Below are 21,684 nucleotides of genomic sequence, written 5' to 3' on the forward strand. Positions count from 1 at the left end.
TATACCAATCTGCTGTCAGATCTGTGTCCTTCCCATCCTGTTTGATTTTAATGAGCCAGAGAAATTCGTAAGGTTTCAAATCTTCATAAAAAGTATCTCACTGGTTGTCAGACTGTGGCACATGTACCATCCCCAGTCAATGCAAGCTGTTCTGATGGCTGCAAACTAAGGTCTTCTGAGAACAGGCAGTGAAAGGATTTGAGTGCCGGTAATGGCAATTAAAAAGTTGCAGAACCACTGTATTAATTCTAAACTTTGATAAATGATAACACATCTATTAGAAATAGTTATACTGAACCATCACAAATACTACGTATAACTGATGTACTCGCCCATCTAGGTCAAACAGATGTCTGTACATTGCTATGAAGATAGAAAGCACCATATAAATGCTGATTATTATTATTATTACTACATCTCAGTTTTTCTGATCATACATACTCTAGGACACTAGTTTAGGTTTAGTAAATAGGCAAACTATGTAACAATGCATCTAATTGTATACAATGATTTAGAATTATAACATCTGCAATTACTGTGCAACATTCTCTCTCTACATACAAGTTAGTCATTTTAGTAATAAAGTTTAAAGCATTTTGTAGCACAGGTAGTGTGTGTTTTTCCCTCCTCCAGCTTTTCTTTATTTAAAAATTATTTTCTGTTTCACTGAGATGGGTTCCTATGACTTTTTAAAACTGGAAGTATGTGGTATCTGAAATATAGGGCAGTAATTCTGAGTAAAGACAATGAATGCCTGTCTATTTTTTCCAGTAATAGAACTTTTATCATTACCAAGGAGGAAGAAGCAAGGGGAAAGTTAAGATGATTGACAGATGGACAGTACAATGCCTCCCTCTGAGCAGATGGGTAAAGAGGGTTCCTTAGTGCAAACACAGCTGTTTGGGGGTTTGTTTTTCATGAAACAAATAATTCAAAGGACTGTACTCAGTGCAGTTCAGTTTTCTAATCCACATATTCCAAAGTTTGCATGCAGCACTAAACGTTACAGTCCATCTCATGAGACTTGAGTAGATCATTTTTTGATTGTTATTGCAAAAGAAATATCCACAATGCAGTATAGTGTTTGGATGGGTAGCAAAGTAGATACTGGTAATGGGTGGATTAGCTAATTATCCCTCTGTGTACACAGGGGAAAGTGTGTTTTGACGTAAGATTAAAACAACATTTTTTCTTCCACATGTACCAAACAAACATGCAAACAATATCCCCCCAGCTATTCATCACAGATTCTGTTTACAGTGGCTTAACTACCCAATCTTGTGTAAGAAAACTGTTCCTTGCTCCAAGCTGAAAAATAAAAAGTAATATCATTAGTACACTACATATCACTGTGCTCCAAAATAGCCTTTCTTCCAGACACATTTAGAAGTTGGAAAAAGGATTTCACTTTTATGTCAGATTATTCTCAAGGCACTTCATATATAAACAATGACAGTGTCCAGCATGAAATGCTAATGGAAAACATCCAAGTACTGAAGGTAAAATGGCATTTTCTCAACCTCCAGAATTAGAAAAGGTTTCCTCCAACAAGCAGAAATATTAGTGAATTGCATCCAGTTCTACCCTGAAATGCCAAGTCCAAAGGAGCTGTGTACACATGTCCAAAGACTGTATTTGAACCTTAACATCTGCTTGATTTTATTAGTAATATTTATAGCTGTTGCTATGTTACCTGTGATCTGTTGGGTCTCTAACTAAACTGGGTTAAAATTGAGTCTGTACTTGAATGGGAACTTCTAGGTGCTACAGGAAGTGGTTTTGGTGATCTAGTCTGTAGCACTTTCCTCTGAGTTTATAATGAACCAATGCCCCAGCATTACATTAAGGGTCACTCTACTGCCATCTTGCTGGTGAGATGTAACATCAAGGTTCTGATAATTTAGCACCATGAAAGACCCAATGGTACTTTTCATAAGAGAGGTGCTAATTCTGATCTCCTTGCCAAGTTCTAACTTGTATAGTTACATCCTGTCCCCTTTGCACTTTCAATAGTGCACGTCTTCACCAGCTGTCTTAAAACACTGTGTAATGTTGCTGTGCACTGTTAAATAATTGCAAAACTCCTGGTCACTTCAATCAGAACAGAATCAGGCCCTTTTTAAAAACTGTAAAGCATTTGGGGATCCTTCAGCATGAGAGGTGCTATACATGCAGAAGAATAAATTGTGTATTTCTATAAAGATGTGATAACTGTATGTAATAACTGATAGTTCAATGTGATGCCTAAAAGCCTGAGCCTATTCCCATTGTTATCCATGGGAGTTTTGCCATTGAGTTCATTGCAAATAGTATTCAAGCTCCAGATCAGTCAGGAATCTGTAACTGATGGCTGTGAGAATGAATAATTTCACTATATGCTCACATAGGCTAGAGAGAAAGGATGATCTGAACTGGGATCAAGAGACCTAGTTTCAGTTCCCAGCTCTGCCATGGACTTCCTTGGGCAAGTCACTTAATCTCGCTGTGCCTCAGTTCCCCATCTGTAAAACGGGGGTGAGGGAAGTATTGCTATTCTACCCTTTGTTTGTCTTGACTGTGTAGACTGTAAAAGTTGCATGACAGGGACTCTCTCATTCTGTGTATGTATAGAGCCTAGCGCAATGAGCCCCCCATTTTGGTTGGAACTTCTAGGCACTAACGTAATGCAAATAATTAATAATAATTACAGACACAGACATCAATAGTACAGTCCATAGATTACAGAGGTTTAGTGATGACATCAGTATATCATCAAGAATCAACCTGATTGCTGTCAGAGTCCCTTTGGGAACCAGCCTGTTGTGGCACATCACGATGACCTAGAAGTTGTCATATTTAGTCATACCATCGGCACACCAATCCTTTCAACAAGACTTACAGTGCTATAGACAATAACCATTAAATTACGGTAAGCAAAACAAGAAAAACCATAATGAGAAGCAAGAACATTAACTACACTGTTTAATAGTTCTGTGGGTGACCACAATTACTCTGTCAAGTTTTCTGGAAGTAACTTCATAGAATCATAGAATTCAAGATCAGAAGGGACCATTATGATCATCTAGTCTGACCTCCTGCAAGATGCAGGCCACATAAGCCAATCCACCCACTCCTGAACTAATTCTCTCCCTTGACTCTGCTGTTGAATGCTCCAAATCATGATTTAAAGACTTCAAGTAGCAGATAATCCACCAGCAAGCGACCCCTGCCCCATGCTTCGGAGGAAGGCGAAAAACCTCCAGGGCCACTGCCAATCTACCCTGGAGGAAAATTCCTTCCCGACCCCAAATATGGCGATCAGCTGAACCCCGAGCATGCGGGCAAGACTCTCCAGCCAGACCCTCTGGAAAAGGCTAACAATATCCCAACATTGACCCTTTGTACTAATTACCAGTGTGGCACGTTATTGACCTATTGACTAAACCCGTTATCCTATCATACCATCCCCTCCATAAACTTATCCAGCTTAATCTTAAAGTCATGGAGGTCCTTCGCCCCCACTGTTTCCCTCGGTAGGCTGTTCCAGAATTGCACTCCTCTGATGGTTAGAAACCTTCGTCTAATTTCAAGCCTAAATTTCCTGACTGACAATTTATATCCGTTTGTTCTTGTCCAATCACATGTCCATATTACAGATTGGATTACTCTGATGAGACACGTGCCAAAATATCACAAAAAATAACTCAAGCAGAGTATTCACTTTGTTCAATGGATTTAGTTAACTGGTACTATCCTGAACCTTGGCAAAATATAGGAGGCCAGATCTTCAACTGGTGTGAATTGGCAAGCTCCATTGACTGCAAATGGAGTTACATTCCAGATTCTTAGCTCATGTAAATGGGTGTTACATTTTACCACTCTCTTTGGGACAGCAACCCAGCTGGCATTAATAGACTAAAGTCAATGGAGCTGCACCAGTTTACACAAATGAGGATCTGGCCCTTTGTTTCATTATTGTTTAGACTTTTGTTCATGCTCCAGTCAAATAACTTTACCTGCTATATTCTTTGTAGATACAGACTGCATCTCTCAGAGGTTCCAGATAATGGTCTGGATTAATCAAAGCAGTGATGTGTAGATTTTTTGCTTTTTCATCTTTACAGAGGTCCTCCATAGAGCGGGTGGCCAGCTTTGAAACTGTCAGAATTCCTGACACTTTTTCTCAATTGACTTCCACATGAAGACCTTCAGGGCTAATGTCCTACCAGGTACTGGGAATTGGATAGCATGAAAATTACCTGTCTCTGTACTCTGGCAGCTTTGTTCCAATCATCTAATTTAGTTTTGTGTATGCAGCTTTCAAATCACAGGTCAGGGAAGTATGGAGTTAGTTAATCTCTAGATACAGAATTGTATCATTCTGAATAATTCATAGATTCTAGGGCTGGAAGGACCTCGCGAGGTCATTGAGTCCAGTCCCCTGCCCTCATGGCAGGACCAAATACTGTCTAGACCATCCCTGATAGACATTTATCTAACCTACTCTTAAATAGCTCCAGAGATGGAGATTCCACAACCTCCCTAGGCAGTTTATTCCAGTGTTTAACCACCTTGACGGTTAGGAACTTTTTCCTAATGTCCAACCTAAACCTCCCTTGCTGCAGTTTAAGCCCATTGCTTCTTGTTCTATCCTTAGAGGCTAAGATGAACAAGTTTTCTCCCTCCTCCTTATGTCACCTTTTTAGATACCTGGAAATTGCTATCATGTCCCCTCTCAGTCTTCTCTTTTCCAAACTAAACAAACCTAATTATTTCAGCCTTCCTTCATAGGTCATGTTCTCCAGACCTTTAATCGTTCTTGTTGCTCTTCTCTGGACCCTCTCCAATGTCTCCACATCTTTCTTGAAATGCAGTACCCAGAACAGGACACAATACTCCAGTTGAGGCCTAACCAGCGCAGAGTAGAGCGGAAGAATGACTTCTCGTGTCTTGCTCACAACACACCCATTAACACATCCCAGAATCATGTTTGCTTTTTTTGCAACAGCATCACACTGCTGACTCATATTTAGCTTGTGGTCCACTATAACCCCTAGATCCCTTTCTGCCATACTCTTTCCTAGACAGTCTCTTCCCATTCTGTATGTGTGAAACTGATTGTTCCTTCCTAAGTGGAGCACTTCGCATTTGTCTTTATTAAACTTCATCCTGTTTATCTCAGACCATTTCTCCAACTTGTCCAGATCATTTTGAATTATGACCCTATCCTCTAAAGCAGTTGCAATCCCTCCCAGTTTGGTATCATCTGCAAACTTAATAAGCGTACTTTCTATGCCAATATCGAAGTTGTTGATGAAGATATTGAACAGAGCCTGTCCCAAAACAGACCCCTGCGGAACCCCACTTGTTATACCTTTCCAGCAGGATTGGGAACCATTAATAACTACTCTCTGAGTACGGTTATCCAGCCAGTTATACATCCACCTTATAGTAGCCCCATCTAAAGTTGTATTTGCCTAGTTTATTGATAAGAATATCATTTGAGACCATATCAAATGCCTTACTAAAGTCTAGGTATACCACATCCACCACTTCTCCCTTATCCCCAAGACTCGTTATCCTATCAAAGAAAGCTATCAGATTGGTTTGACATGATTTGTTCTTTACAAATCCATGCTGGCTATTTCCTATCACCTTACCACCTTCCAAGTGTTTGCAGATGATTTCCTTAATTACTTGCTCCATTATCTTCCCTGGCACAGAAGTCAAAGTAACTGGTCTGTAGTTTCCTGGGTTGTTTTTATTTCCCTTTTTATAGATGGGCACTATATTTGCTCTTTTCCAGTCTTCTGGAATTTCTCCTGTCTCCCATGATTTTCCAAAGATAATAGCTAGAGGCTCAGATTCCTCCTCTATTAGCTCCTTGAGTATTCTAGGATGCATTTCATCAGGCCCTGGTGACTTGCAGGCATCTAACTTTTCTAAAAAAAAAACAGGAGTACTTGTGGCACCTTAAAGACTAACAAATTTAGTCTTTAAGGTGCCACAAGTACTCCTGTTTTTTTTTTGCGGATACAGACTAACACGGCTGCTACTCTGAAACCTAACTTTTCTAAGTGATTTTTAACTTGTTCTTTTTTTTATTTTATCTTCCAAACCTACCCCCTTCCCATTAGCATTCACTATGTTAGGCATTCCTTCAGACTTCTCGGTGAAGACCGAAACAAAGAAGTCATTGAGCATCTCTGCCATTTCCAAGTTTCCTGTTACTGTTTTTCCCTCCTCACTGAGCAGTGGGCCTACCCTGTCCTTGGTCTTCCTCTTGCTTCTAACATATTGATAAAAAGTCTTCTTGTTTCCCTTTATTCCCATAGCTAGTTTGAGCTCATTTTTGTGCCTTTGCCTTTCTAATCTTGCCCCTGCATTCCTATGTTGTTTGTCTATATTCATCCTTTGTTTCCATTTTTATATGTATCCTGCCTGATTAATAACAGTGACAGCAGGGTCCTGAATGTTCAGCACACTTTGTAATCATATACTTGGCCATACATATTCCCAAATTTTAATAAATTTTACTGTTTGCTAATTAACACTGTTTTTCTTGAAAATACTGTACCTTAAATTGTCTCAGAAGTGTTTGGAAAGATTTGATCTTTGGCCTTTGGTTTTCTAGAAGGTGATGATTAAGTTTCTAAATTCTTCAATCCATTTCTGCTCTATATACACCTGATGATAATCTTACAATAAAAAATATTTTCACAGTTTGGGAGAAAGAAGGTTAAATTCCAGGGCATTTAATGAACAGGAAAGTGAGGCACTGATAGTTTTGGCTAGAACCAAGTATTTTGCCAGATTCCTTACCATTCAGCCATTGCACCTCAGATGGCCTGTTGTAGTGCAGGCACTGTCAATTCTAACAGCATAGTGACTTAATGCTGTAAATAGAGGACCACTAGGGACTAAGATGAAATGACTAAATTCATTTTCCCGTATAACCCAAATTACATTCAATCTCCAGAGATGAAAGTCTAGTACATAACTTGATATACCATCCCCATCTAAAAAGAGTGACCTACTCTGATAATTTGGCCAATAATTAAAACTAGTCTGGAATTGTTTGACAAAATGCCAATTTGTTGAAAGAAAAAAATTTTATGGAAACATCAGTTTTGACTAAACTGTTTCAGGTCAAGGAAAGAGAGCCCCACCCCAGAACAGCCAATAGCCCCGTGGTCAGGCAGTACAGAGCCTTGAACTGGACAAGCGCCCTAACCACTAGGTTATAAAGTAGGTCTCTTTCTTTCTCAGTTGCTCCTGTTGGAGCTGTTCCACTTTATAATAAATAATAAAATATTCATTGGGCCAGTGTGAGACTGACATTATAGCAGGGTGATTAGACACTCACCTGGCATGTGGGAGACTCAGAGTACAGCTACACTGCAATTAAAAACCTGCAGCTGGCCCCTGCCAGCTGACTCAGGCTCACAGCGGTTGGGCTAGGGGGGGCTGTTTAAATGCAGTGTAGACATCTGGGCTTGGGCTGGAGGCCAGGCTCTAGGACCATAGGAGGTGGGAGGGTCCCAGAACTCAGTCTGCAGCCCAAGCCCGAATGTCTACACTGCAATTAAACAGCCCCCCAGCCTGGCCCCCTTATCCAAGTCAGCTGGCACAGGCCAGCCATGGGTGTCTAACTGCAGGGTAGGCATATCCTTAGAGACAAGCTGCTGACCTGAATCAGGCAGGCGGAGAACAGTTTGTGAACCTGGATCTCCCACCTCCCAGCTGAGTGCCCGAACCACTGGAATACTGGCTATTTTAGGAGGGATAGGTCTCTCATTTCTGTGAAAAAAATTCAAAAGTTTTGATGCAAAATGAAAACAGCTGCTAAAAGCTCAAAATGCTTGACAAAATGGAATTCTTGTTTTCTTACCATCCCTAGTAATGATTCAACAGATTATAGTTAAAATTTCCTAATGCGTAAAGATAATTAAGGGCTAGAACAGGCTTCCAAGAGAGGTTGTGGAATACCCATCACTGGAGGTTTTTTAAAACAGGCTAACACCTGTCAGGGATGTTCTAGGTACACCTAGAACTGCCTCAGTGAGGGGGCTGGGCCTGATGACCTCATGAGTCCCCTCCAGCCCTATATTTCTATGATTCTACACCAAAGACCCAGCTATGGAAGTGATTGTACGACTCTTGGGTTACAAGAGACTGCTAGCATTGAGGAAATGACATCTTGAGTCTCCTGTAGAAAGAAATTAGGGCCTAATCCAAAATTCAATTAAATCAATGGGAAAAAAATCCACTAATTTCAGTGGGCTGTGGACCAGGCCCTTTAGTATGCACCATGCTGGTACTATAGAAATACTCCTAATAGAGAGTCTGGTAAACCATTGGTCCAGATCCTCATTTTATGTAATTTGGAAGACAAAATTCGGAGCCCTACATCCCACTTTTGTCGGAAAACTTACAAAGGAGTTAAAAGTCAGTCACTTTGTGTTATTGCACATCCCTGGATCAGAACAGAGCTTATTGTGTTAGACCTCACAGTGAGTATGGATGCCATACTCGTGCAGATTTTTTCACAGCTATTGTGTTGAGGCAGATATGTGGTTGCCTAGAACACTACACACTTAATAAGGTGGTGTTTCTCACCTAACCTATGTTGGCTGTGTAGGGGAGCATATGTACTTCCTGTGGATATCTCAGACTCCTTCCCTCTTCCCCAAAGTCTCCATTTTGACACTATGCAGGAGGAGTTGTAGATGTTGGGTGCAATTTTCAAAGGAGCCTAAAGGAGTTAGATGCTGAACTCCCATTGAAAGACAACAATGAAAAATCCCAACGGCTGCCTGCTGCTGCCTGACCAGCACACATTGCCTTATGGAAGCTTAGAGAGACCCAGGTGAGTGAGGTAATCTCTTTTATTGGACCAGCTTCTGTTGGTGAAAGAGACAAACTTTCGAGCTTACACAGAGCTCTTCCTCTGGTCTGGGAAAGATATTCACAGTGTCACAGTTAACGGAACCTTGACATTTAGCCAAATATTTATCTGTCTGAGAAGTTCACAGTCCCATTTTATCATAAATTAGGCTATTTAATTCCAATAGCTCCTATTTAATAATGGCCTTAAACATTTGTCTTACTTCTCAGCTGAATTGTGCTAATGAAGAAGCAGCTCTGTGTAGCTCAAAGGCTCGTGTCTCTCACCAGCAGAAGTTGGTCAAATAAAAGATATTATCTCACCCACCTCATCTCTCCAACCTGTTCTTTTGGTATTTTAGCCACTCTTTTTAATTACCTGCATAGTTTCATAAACTTCAAATCTCCATGACTTATTCCCAAAGCTACAAATCAGTTATACTCCCCTCATGAATTATAAACTCTCTTCCTAGCTGCCACTATTGAGAGTAAGACTAATATGTTACTCATAATTCAAGTAAATGTTTCCATATTTCATGACAAAAAGAAACATTCTGAGTTCTTTTCATCTCCCCTCCTGGGCTAAATCATCACACAGTTCATTTCCAGACATTCATCACTCAACACCAGGGGTAGGACTTTAGTAACAAAAGAAGATCTGAGAAGAAAGGCCTCCAGAGCATTAACTTGCTGAGCTCCAACCCAGCTAAAGTTCTTTATGTGGAACAGAAGCAAAGCAGCCCTGCACTGTACCTGCAGGACTTGAAAGCTTTAACCTCAATGGCTTTAAAGTGAGACCTTACAAGCACATGCTAGCACATTTTGCTTAATTAAAAAGAGCCATTTTCTATAGAGGAATGGCTTTATTTCAAAGTGCTGTATATTAAGAGATCAAATGTACCACATGTTAAAAAGAGCTAAGTGAATAATTTGTAACAAATAATTTGTTCAAAGAATTCTGCCTTTTTGCCTGTTCAAGAATTTCTACAAAGTGCTATTTTCTTGAATTATTTGGCAAATAATTTCAGAAAATAAAAGTCTTAGTTTGTAAACTGTTCATGAGCAATTGGTGAATATTTGAAATTTGTGTTGGTTAGCTTTGAGTGGACAAACAGGGGACATGGTTTTTGTTCTGTTCACTGACTGGAAGAGTACAATTCTTAGGGTATGTCTACACTGCATTGTAAACCCGGGTCTGTGGGACTCAGCGTTCCCAAGTCCACGCTTGAGCTTCCACGCTGCATTGTAAATCTGGGTTTACAACTTGTGCTAATGCATCCATACTGCACTACACAGACCTTCCACTTGGGTCTGTGGCTTGAGCTGCATCCATACTGCAGAATGACAGGGCTTGGACCCAAGTCACAGTGGGATTCAGCAGGGTCTAAAACCTGGGTCCTGAGTGCTTGCTGACCCAAGTCAGACTGATTTGTGCGTGGATGGAAGCGCAGCTTGGGCTAAAACCTGAGTCAGATCCTAGATTTACTGTGCAGTGTAGACATACCCTGTAAGCCCCTAATTCAGGAAAGCATCCCCTTTCAGAACAGCATTTAAGCATGTGTTTACCCTTAAGCACACATTCAAGGCCCATGGAAATTAATTATGCTTAAAGTTAAGGATATTCTCAAGTGCCTTCCTTAATAGGAATGGTCTTAATCCTGTTCCTGAATTGGGGCCATAATGAGGTTTTCAATGTGAATACTCACATTTACAAATTTGAAATTCATTGTTTCTATGAATATTCCTACAGCCCCAGGGTCCTTTTGAGCTCCTCAACACTATTGGATGCTGAAATAGTCCTGCCAGCAAGAGACACCTACTTCAATCTGCAGCTGGCTGAAAGGTTGCACCCTTTCCTATGGGGCACAGATCTGGCTACAGTGATCCATCCATTTGTGACCTCCAAACCTGATTACTGCAACTAATATCTAGGAATCTGGCCATGTGCCCTGAAAGAGTTCCAGTGGATACACAGAAGTCCATCTGCTTACCATTGCTGTTCACCAGGAAAACATAATTCTGCTGGCTCTGCTTTCTGTCCTGGCACCCCAGATTCCTAGATTCCAAGGCCAAAGGGGACTAGTGTAATCTCCTGTATAACAAGGCTGTAGAACTTCCCCAAGTAACTCCTAGAGCAGATCTTTTAGAAAAACATCCAATCTTGATTTTAAAATGGTCAGTGATGGAGAATCCACCAGAGCCCTTGGTAAATTGTTCCAATGGTTACATTCACTGTTAAAAATTTGTCTTTTTTTACCATCTGAATGTAGACTCTGGTTAAAGGTCTCTCTGTCCATGGAATTGGCCCATGTGACCTAAAATATTCCCTCCCCTGCTGTGACCATGCCTTCTGTGATAGAAGTGTTCCATTGGATCCATCCACTGTCTGCCAGATGGAGAGCCTCATTAGTGCAGGAGATGGAATTTCCACAGAAGTCAGACTGAGGTTAGATAACACTTTCTCACAAGAGACAAGACAGACCATGGTCCCTGCCCCATTCCGAATAAGTTGTTTTCTCACAAAAACACACAAAAACTAACAAAACCAAAAAACCATAAATCAACCAAGCTATTTCATATAGTTTATTTTTTTCTAGCTTATAAATATACTTAAATATTTTTCCTCTGAACAAGTTTTTATAGATCCATAAACCCCCATAAAACAATCAGAAAATGCACAATGAATGAGTCATACTCTAATAGCAATAAGCCACTTCAGGGTGTGTTTATTGCTATTAGGCTACTGATTCACTTATCAACCTTCTTATTTATGTCTTATAATGCACCTGAGGCATGCATCAATGGCCTAATAATGCACACCCTGGAGTGGCTTATTGCTGTGTTAAGAGAGGAAGTCAAGAAAAACATCTCAAATTATAATTGCAGGGACTACTTGGGTGAGTAAAAGGTTGTAATTTTGCTAGGTCAAGCAGGCTAACACCCTTACCCCTGCCAAAAGTGCCATGATAGCTAAGCCCACATGTTTATAACAGGAGTCATTTACATATCTAAATGCCTGTTTGTATGCCCAAATGCCAATTTTTATAACTCACACACACCCCTTGTGTGCTGACCTCTGATACCTTATTTCCCCCACTAAACCATGGCTCATAATGACCATGACCTAGATCCTGCAATTGCATCTGTGAAAACAGACACTTGCTCTGTTTACTCTACTGAGGGTCTCTGTGGGTGCAAAGGTCTGCCTGCCTGGGTCTGATTGCAGGAATGGGGCCCATAAGAGGGTTCTGACTTCTGTTTTACTTCTCATTCAACAGAAGGTACCTCCACTAGTACGATGCCCCTTAGCGACAGGTTGATTCTGTGGTGTATCAGAGAGAAGACTATCACCAGCACTCGTGCAGCATCTAGCTGTTTCTTGCGGGGGTCTCCTTCCCACTAACAAGGCCCAACCACACTTTGCTTATGATTCAGGACTGTATCTCTCTCCATTATGTATGTCTGTTCATTTTAAAATATTTGAAAACAAGAATGTCTTATAAGCAGGGCCGTATGGAGCTACAAATTAGGGTTTCTCTGCATTTCCAGTATAATACCTGTTTATCAGGGCTTATATCTCAAACAATGCTTTGCCAGGGCTGAAATGAGACATACAAAGTCTCCAGCTAGGGAAACACATTTTCTCCCTTTTTATTAAAAAAATAAAATAAAATACACACTTTTTGACAGTATTTAAAAAATATCAGAAGGCAAACTTGAATGATACTGAATAAAACAAACTTTTCTTTGTTAAAAGACTGGCATGCTGATGTTTTAATCTCCAGCTGTTATTGACAACTAAACAAACAAAAGGATTCCGCAGGGATACCACATTTTTTTTAAATGGGCACTGACTTTGGGTGTCTCCACTTTTGGATGCCCAGCTTCAGACATGATTAGCAGAGCTGCTGAATGCCTTTCACTCAATGGAAGCTCCTGGTGCTCAGCCCCTTTGGGAAAAACAGGCCTTAAATGTTTCGAGTTGGGCACCCAAAAACCGAACCAGTAAAAAAGGGGTCATTTCTGAAAATTTAGCCCTAGATTGGCACTTAATTCTGAATCACTCCAGCTTCTTGGATAAAGATTTCATAGACATTTTTAAAGAGCATTAAAAGAAGAATCCTGCTGTATTGGTCTCCTAAGTATGCAATAGGTATTTTAACAGCCCAGCTGTATACTGAATCAGTTTAGATTCATAGTACAAGCTTCAGAACCTTCCATGAAAACTGTTTTGTTGGCAGGGAAATGTCTTTAGGAGCCACTGGAAACTGGGCTAAAGGTGCCTGTGGTGGAAGGCCCATGTAAGAGCCCCAGAACATGGAACCCCAGCGGTGTGGGGGTTAGGTGAGGGGAGGGTGAAGAAAAAAGCAGCACTGGACTCACTTTTATTTTGTTTTTAAAAGAAAAACATGGACAGATAAGACATCAGAACACTAAAAAGCTTCCACCTTTCTCTCCAAATTACAAGCTGTAAAGAGCAACAGGGATAATTAACTAAATTTTAAATGTGGGACAATTCTTTCACCTCTAAAAAATTTGGCTCACTGCCCATTTCCTGGTAGAAGCGTGTCCAAAGTAAGCCCATCCTATTAATTTATTACTGGTCATCTTTTTTGTAGGCAGACCCTGATGGTTAACCCATTAGAAGGAGCTGGACTGGTTCCAGCTCTTACAGGGTGAGTCCCTCATGAGTAGGGCTGGCATGAGGGATGATGAAATTGGAAAGATCTGACAAATCAGCACAGGTTTCCCAAATGGCAGGAGTCAGATCGAGGTGTGATGTGGACCATTTAGCCAGCTGCTCATTCAGATTTCAACTGTCACATCTGAAAATTGAGGTCAGTGATGGTATTTAGTTTAAAAAAAACTAAAGTTTTGCAAAGTGTACATAAGTTGGCAAGTTAGTATTTGTGCTTCCAGGTATTTTGCTCAGCTTACTCATTGTGAGATGACAATCATGCTTTTCCATTTTACTTTGTGATCAGTAAAACCCTAAGCAGAGATATACTGACTTGGGGCTAGCTCCACACAGAGATTTAGGCACTGCAATGCCTCACTTCTAAGTGCCTTGTCACCCAGTGGAATCTACAATACTGGGGACAGTTAGGCAGCTAAGAACGGGATCCAGAGAAGCCAGCAAACTGAGCGGGGAGCCACCTGAGCTAGCCAGTAGGAAATGCCAAGGAGAGGGGAGTGCCATAAGCACCACCCCACAGAGGTCGTTAGGGACCTAAGTCTGGGCTGAAGGGCAACATCGATCTCCACTCAGAATTCACAGCCCTGAACCCTCTCCTGGAACTAGCTACCTAAGCCCTTTCAAGGGCTTCTGGAGGAGGAGGTACCCTGTAGCACACTTTGAGCTACCCCATTTTAAAACAGAAGTAGATTAAAATACACTAGGGGATTTTTAGTGCATGGTCCTAAGGTCCATGGACACTTAGTGTGCAATGGGCTAGCGTAGGATAGATTCACATGATAGTTTGCCACAAACTAAGCGTTCATCTAGACAAGTTCACCATATAAAGAGAGTAAAAGACAAACACGGTCCTTGGAAAATAGTAACAAATACCTCCCAGAACACAACATTTAAAAAAAAAATAGGACCCAATAGTATTTGGAGACATAGTTAAGATCTCACCTACACTATCACATTGAATTGTTTCCTTCAACATATTGGGGGACACATATGTTTGCACTTGTCAAGTAAGTGGGACCCAAGGTATTTTATGGGGGTTTTTTTTGTGAGGGATAGCGCTAATCAGGTTGGTTTTAGCCCTGTTCTGTGACATAGCTGAGTTTCCAGCTACACTACCCAATGGAACCATGCTTGAACATGGGGGGAGGGGTGGGCCTGCCTGGGGCAATCATGTTATAACCAATTTTCTCCATCTCCCACCCCTGAAAGATTTGTAGCAATCCACACAGGTCCTCAAGATGCTTTTCTCTCTACTCCGCAGTTACAATTTGTTGTGTAACCCGTGTGATCACCTATGTCCCTTATAAAACTGGATGAACGCTGACCATCATGAATTAAACCCTATGGGCCAGATGCTGGTGTAAGGCAGTGTAGCTTCACTGACTTCCACGCAGCTTTGCCAATTTATACCAGCTAAGAATCTGGCCTCTTGAGACAACTCCAACCCTAATTTAAATGGTAGCAACTCAATGTGCTCCAGTGGAGCTACATGAGGGTGGAGTTTGACCCTGTAACTTTGTCATTTATTTTGTATGTTAGATAGTCACATGAAGCCACTTTAAAATGCTATTTTGTAACCACCGAAACATTGGCAGTTTTTATATAGAAGCATTACTGATCAATTGTTTCACCGCAGAAGAGCAGTTGAAATTTAGTTTATGAAATGTTTTATTGCACCCTGAAGTGCTGAAAATACCATGTAACCAGATTAGCCATGAGAAGAATGGCAATTTATATCTCCATCCCCTTTCATTGCATGCTAAATACATCTGAGCAGACTTGTACCATTTTTGGACATGAACAAATGGTATGTGCGACAGTACATCCTGGTCTGTTATATCTACAACATTCACCATCCTTTACTGACCTCTCAAGAGAGGAGATGGAGCCTAATAAGTCCTAGGTGATATTTTTAAATTGCATCAAATTCAGTTTTGCTTTCCTTTGCTCTTTTGTTAGTAAAGTCTAAAATCTATGCCCAAGGAATGACCAGCTGACATTCTGCATATTCCAGTAGTCAGGAATATGCTTTGGAAACCACATGAAACATTGGAGAGGACTTTAAACAGGCTATGTTTATTATTTATATTAGGGTAGCACCCAGCTGAAACTAGGACCCCATAGTGTTAGGTGCTGTAAATATAAAGGCTAAGAAAGAGCCCCGGCCTCGAGTTTACAATCTAAAGGGACAAAGGAAGCATTATTATCCCTATTTCATGAAAGTACAATATGTCTAGACTGCAATCACTCGGCGTGACTGCAGCTCAAGCCACCATAGCCAAGCGAGCTTGGATCCCAGAACAATGAAGCTGTTGAAGTACAAATTTGCTACACCAGTAATTACTCAGGGTTCTGGGTGGGTTTGTTCAGCCTAAGATGAAGCTCGTGCTGCTGCAGCTTCACTCCTATGGGACCGAAGCCAGCTAGATTAAAGATAGCTTGTCCTCTTGAGCTCCAGTCACACCCAGTGATGACAGTCTAGACACATCCTTAGCAAGACTGCCCAAGGTCACATAGAAAATCTGTAGTAAAGCCAGGAATTGACCCCGAATCTCCTGAGTCCCAGTCCAGTATCGTAACCACATAACCATCCCCTCTCTACAGGAGCTGTGCTACTTATAAGGATTAAGGCATGTCTTAAATAAAATAGACAGACAGCACTTTTCCATTATATAGCCCTGTCACTATGGTTCCCTTAATGGGGGAGGGAGGGGGTTAACTTTGTTGTAATTGTGCTAAAGTCTGCTTTGTTAGGGTTTTAATTTGGCTCCCATGCTTGCATCTACTACCTCTTGACATATAACAACCTTCTCTTCATTTTAATTACACCAGACAGGAGATTGAGGGCACCATTGAAGTCAATGGGAGTTCTGCTGTTGACTTCAGTGAGAGCTGACTGTAGCCTTTGCAGACAGGTATATTACATTTTTTCTCAAGTTATGGGTTTTTAATCACACCATCCCTTTCATTGTAGAGTTTTCCAGCTGTTTCACAGGGAAGCTCAGACTTCTCTGGATAGGAAGGGGCACCAGCTCAGCGAGATTAAGATGTAGCCATACTGAAGAATTAAGTCTTATTTATATGGATGACAGCATTTGAGCCAGACTATGCACCGTACAGTTAAGCTCCAAATTTGTTAATCCTAGCCCCTTCCTATGACTGTATGAGCTTGGAGTCTCCCCAGTTACATTTTTGGATGTTCTTATCCCATACAATACATTTTATTAAGTTTTCTATGAACAAGTGCTCCCTCAGCAGTATCATTGGGAGCATAATGTGAAAGTGCTGCAGTTTCACTCGGGGGCTACTGCCATTTTAACTATAGGAGTCCAAGCCCATTCTGAACGCGTGTGTTTGTTCCAGTGTGTGGGGGGGGGGGAAATGGATTTCCAAACAAGACACCCAGTGGTAGGTCTGCACCTGATCGCTGTGGTGATGGAAGGGAGCTCTTCCCCACCCTCTATTGGGAGCTTAGGCCTGGGACCCTGAAAACATAGTAAGCCCCCGGTCTTAGTCTCACACACTCTCTCTGCTCCCTTGCCCAGACCGCTTTTTCAGCTCCTCTCAGAATATTTTTCTCAGTTTTGCTGCTTCCATCTTGGCTCAGAAGGGTTTGCACAGTCAGCATTAGGGCTCATCAGGAATAAGGATGCATTGGACCAGAAGTCTGTCTTAAAGGGGCGGTACACCCTGTTACACCACCACCCCCCAGCACCGAATATTAATTTTATTCTGTTTAGAAGAATTATTGATAATGGAAATAGGCATTTCCAGGAAGACTGGCCATTTCAGCCTCATGATCAGAGGGGAACCCCAACACACTCAGAAGGGTCCCTCTCACTTATAATATCATTTCCTTCACCAGTCTCACCCTCATACATTGATATTTCCCCCCCAAAAGCACCTTCTCTCCACCCAAAGCATGAACTTGGATTCCACTGATTTAGATCAATCCAAGACACACAACATTTTAATCCCTTCCCTTTATGATTAGAGCAATGGATTTTACAGGTGACTTCAAATTCAAAGTCTAGATGATAATAAACACTGCCACCTCTCACTGCTTGTAGACAGCACTGTTTTAACCCCTTCGGGTCACCTGGCAGGTTGGTTTTCTCTTCGTACGTGTTAACGATCCATCTAATGTTGATGATGTCAAATGTGATAAAAAATGAATTGATACTGAAAAGAGTATGCCCCACCTTTCACAGAACGGCATGAAACAGGCAACGCATGGTACAGAGAAGGCTTCCCTATTATTATTGCTAAGTTTAGATGGTCAAAAAAAAAAAAAGCCTTCTGGAAACCTGATGCTTCCCCTGCCGTGTGAAAAATGCAGGTTTGCAAATACAAACATTTTGCAAATTTACATCCATTTCACCAAATTGTTTATGTTGAAATAAAACAGAACAAAAATCAGAAAAGGTTAAAACATTTTGCTGACTCATTTTCAAAATGAATTGTTTTTATTTTTCTATTAAAAACTCTGTTCTGAAATTTGCTTCAATTTTATTTAAAAAAATTTAAATCACTAAAAATACTGACATTCAAAACAAAATGTTTTGTTTTGAGTCAAACAGAACATTACTTTAACCTCAAATTAGTTCTCTTTCAATTTCTCAGTTTACCAAAACATTTGAAAAAAATCATTTTCAGGTTGATCCAAAGTGATTTTTTTTCCAGTTTTTCAGAACTGTCAGTCAACTAAAATTACCCTTTATTCGCACAGCTCTATGTAAGTGACCTGCACAGCAAGAAACAGGAACTGTCACTTCTTGATGACCAACAAATGCTTCATCCTGGAGAAAGAAACAGCTCGCTAAGACTACTTAGAAGTACTCCATGGAACAATCTGAGAACCAATGGATGAGAGGAGAGGGAATGAAGATATGAGTAAACTTTGAAAAGTCAACATAAGGCAAAGAATGGTGCTAGCAGTTTACTAAATAATTGTAAAGTGACTTACACACTCTGAACAGACAATGAGGGCCTTTCCCCTCAAAGGACCTCAGGACTTAAACAATACATATACAGGAACTACTGAAATGCCGGCACCTATAAGGTGGGAAATGGCAATTGTTTAACAGAAGACAGAAACACTACACAACAGGTTCAAATTAGGAGTGAGGAAGAATGCTGTATCCAGTTAAAGCTGAAGGGAAATGTTGGTGGGTAGAAGGTAATTAATTACTTACCTACAGAGGTGCTCAGACTGAGGCAACAAGTCTAGGCCTTCACACAAGGTCTGTAAACTACACGTGATAATCCACTAGCCTCAGAGTGGCCTCTGCCTTGACACCAGACCAGGAATCTAGATGTGCTGAGTAGGACAAATTCAGAGACCTCTACCAAGACATCAGTGTAGCCAGTTAGAGGAGCCGAGTTAGTGGAGACACTACAGGTCTCTGTGGGGTATCAGTGAAGCAAACTACAGATGATGAACCAGTGACCTCATAATAGCCTGCAAGCCAGAGGTGATGAGAGCTCACAAAGACCTGTGCCTTAGTATCTCAGCAAGCTAGAGGTGCTGATGTAATGACTTGCAGCGGCCTGTATCTTGACAAGAGCCCAGCCAGGAAGGTCACAGAAGCCTCTGCTTTGACAACAGCTCAGCAAATGCTGTGTTTAAAACTTATCAGTCCATTTAACACTGCCATTTGGTGCCCTGTGACTGACCACTCTTCAAAGCCCATCAGTGAAAATACGACAGGTACAAATATTGCATTAACTTCTTGTTCAATTACATATTTCAAATAGTGTCTGGCAGTAAAAAAGAACAAAAGAAGAGCAGAGGTGGAGGAAATAAGGAGCTACAGAAATATAGGGTGAGGGAAGGGAGACAAATGATTTAGTATTTACATCTATACAGCATCTTTCACTTAAGGGAAATGAAAATTTAAGTGAGTTGCTCATGGGCAGCAGTGCCAGGAAGGCAAGCCAGGAGCCCTGATTTCTTGTTCCCTGCGCTAAACGCTAGACTAAACTGTCTTCCCTGAAGGCACAGAAGCAGGCTGGGGGTGGGGTAATGAAACAAACCACCAGAGAGCAAGAAGAAAGTAAATAGGAAAAAAAGTGAACAGAACACAAGAAAGAGGAATAAGGGATGGAATGAATAAATTGTCTGGAAGAGAGAGAAAATGAAGTCGAGACTCAAGAGGAATTTAGGGCCTGATCCAAAGACCACTGAAGTCAGTGGAACAACCCCCTTGTCTTCCCCAGGCTTTGAATCAAGCAGGCCCCTTGCAGGAGGCATGCGGAAGCCTGGAGAAAAACAGATGGAAGAAAGAACAGCAAACAATCAAAAGAACAGTAAGATGGGAGGCAGTAAACAGGAGCTAGAAACACAATACAGATTTTAAAAATGTTGATTTTATTTAACATTAATACCATAAAAGAACAGCGAGCTATAAAACATCTGGCAGAAGCTTTTTCCATAAATCAATCCTTATTACAAAGCAACAACAACAACAAACCAGGTTATTTCCCCAATGTAATAATGTTTTATATAATTACAATAAGGAATCTCCAGAAAGTGTAGTCACTCTAACGTCTGCACAAAGAGCAGCTAGACTAAATTGTAATATAACTATGGTAATTGTGCCTAGAACAACAAATTCTTTTTAAAAGCAACTCTTATAAAGGTAAGATATGAAACACTTTTAAACAGTTTACACAATAGTGCCTGACAGATTTAAACAAAAAAACCACACCTGTATCTATAAGTGTCAATCAATGCCGAAGATCTTAGGTGGAAAATTAGACTTAACTCAAATTATTTTTTTTTATTTGGTTAAAACTGTGTGTATGTCTTCATGTAATTATGTAGAGTGGATTTTATTTAGTGAAATGCGTCCCTATACTTTGTTCTTTAAAAAATAAAAATCAATGCCAGCAGCCAAGAATTCTTGGGTAAGTGTATAATGACAAAGCAGTGTCTATGTGCAATGCAAAGCAGGAGAAATAGTAACAAAACATAATGTATGGTTTCAAATGTCTAAAAGGCTTGTCTGAGCACAGAGCTGGGAAACAGGAACCAATGGGTTCTAATCTCATCTCTGAGAATGACTCACTGTGACTTTAGGCAGATCACAGTTTTAATTATGTAAGTCCTCCAATACTGAAGGCATTTGCTTTAAGGAACTGTGTAAGGATTCTATATATTTATTTTGATTTTAGGACAATATAAAACAAAGCCTGTCCTTCTGTAGGCACCCTTGCCATTAAAATATTTTCTTCTCCTTTTCCTCCTCCACCAAACACACCACATTTCTCCCTCAAAGCAATCAAAGTCTCCTACCTGTCATACTCTGCTCCTAAAAGCCATGCCACCAACTGCCTCAGCTCCCTCCTCCCACCAAAGCCTGCTCAAACAGGAGGGACTTGCAGCATGCCCAGAACATCAACAGACTCACAAGGCTTTGGACGCTGGGGGAGAGTGAATTGCAAAGATGAGGGGCCGTCACACAGAATTCCCCACCTGCAGCTCATGCACTTACATAGTGAAGTGGCTAAAGCTTGTATGCTTCTGCACTACTCAGAGCAGTAAGGCGCCAGAAGAGGGGTGATCTTAGGTAGGAAGGTCCCAGGCCAGTTAGGACTTTACAGTTAAAAATCAGCACCTTAAATTCTTCCTGGAAATAAATGAATGGCAATTGCAGATCCTGGACGCTGGTGTCAGGTGCTCAGACAGATACTCTGCTTCATAAGCAAGCTATTGTGTTCTGCTCTATCTTCACCCACTGACTGGATTTCAGGTAAAGCACACTGCAGTAATCCAGTCTAGAGGTAATAAAGGCATAGATCATGGTAGCTAGGTCCGCATCCCAAGAAAAAGGTTGCAGCCTCCTGGCTAGGTACAAATGGCAAAATGTTGTCTTGGTCATTGTTATCATCCGAAAACATCTGGGAATCTAACCAAATCCCCACATTGACCATTGTTTGTCAATGTTTCCAAACATCCTCTGTCAAAGAAGTTCACGTAACCACCGCCAAGTCTTCCAGTTGTTTTGCCCACACTCCATAATCACAGTTTTCTTAGGAATGGGCCTCAGCCAATTTGCTCTCATTTATTTCCTAACCTGGCACGGACACTAGGAAAAATGCACAGCCTCATTCAAGCTGGA

At 41.0% G+C, this 21,684-nt stretch overlaps 1 long non-coding RNA gene across 1 annotated transcript in view; it reads right to left on the minus strand.

The window, feature by feature from the left end:
- Positions 1-18,971, minus strand: part of LOC123362141 — a 145,494-nt gene extending 126,523 nt beyond the window's left edge. Inside the window, exon 1 of the long non-coding RNA XR_006576353.1 lies at positions 18,757-18,971. This is a non-coding gene — a long non-coding RNA (uncharacterized LOC123362141). The remainder of the gene's footprint in view (positions 1-18,756) is intronic.
- Positions 18,972-21,684: the final 2,713 nt, after the last annotated feature.

The sequence above is a fragment of the Mauremys mutica genome, chromosome 1 (genome assembly GCF_020497125.1).
Source record: "Mauremys mutica isolate MM-2020 ecotype Southern chromosome 1, ASM2049712v1, whole genome shotgun sequence".
NCBI classification, from domain to species: Eukaryota; Metazoa; Chordata; order Testudines; family Geoemydidae; genus Mauremys; species Mauremys mutica.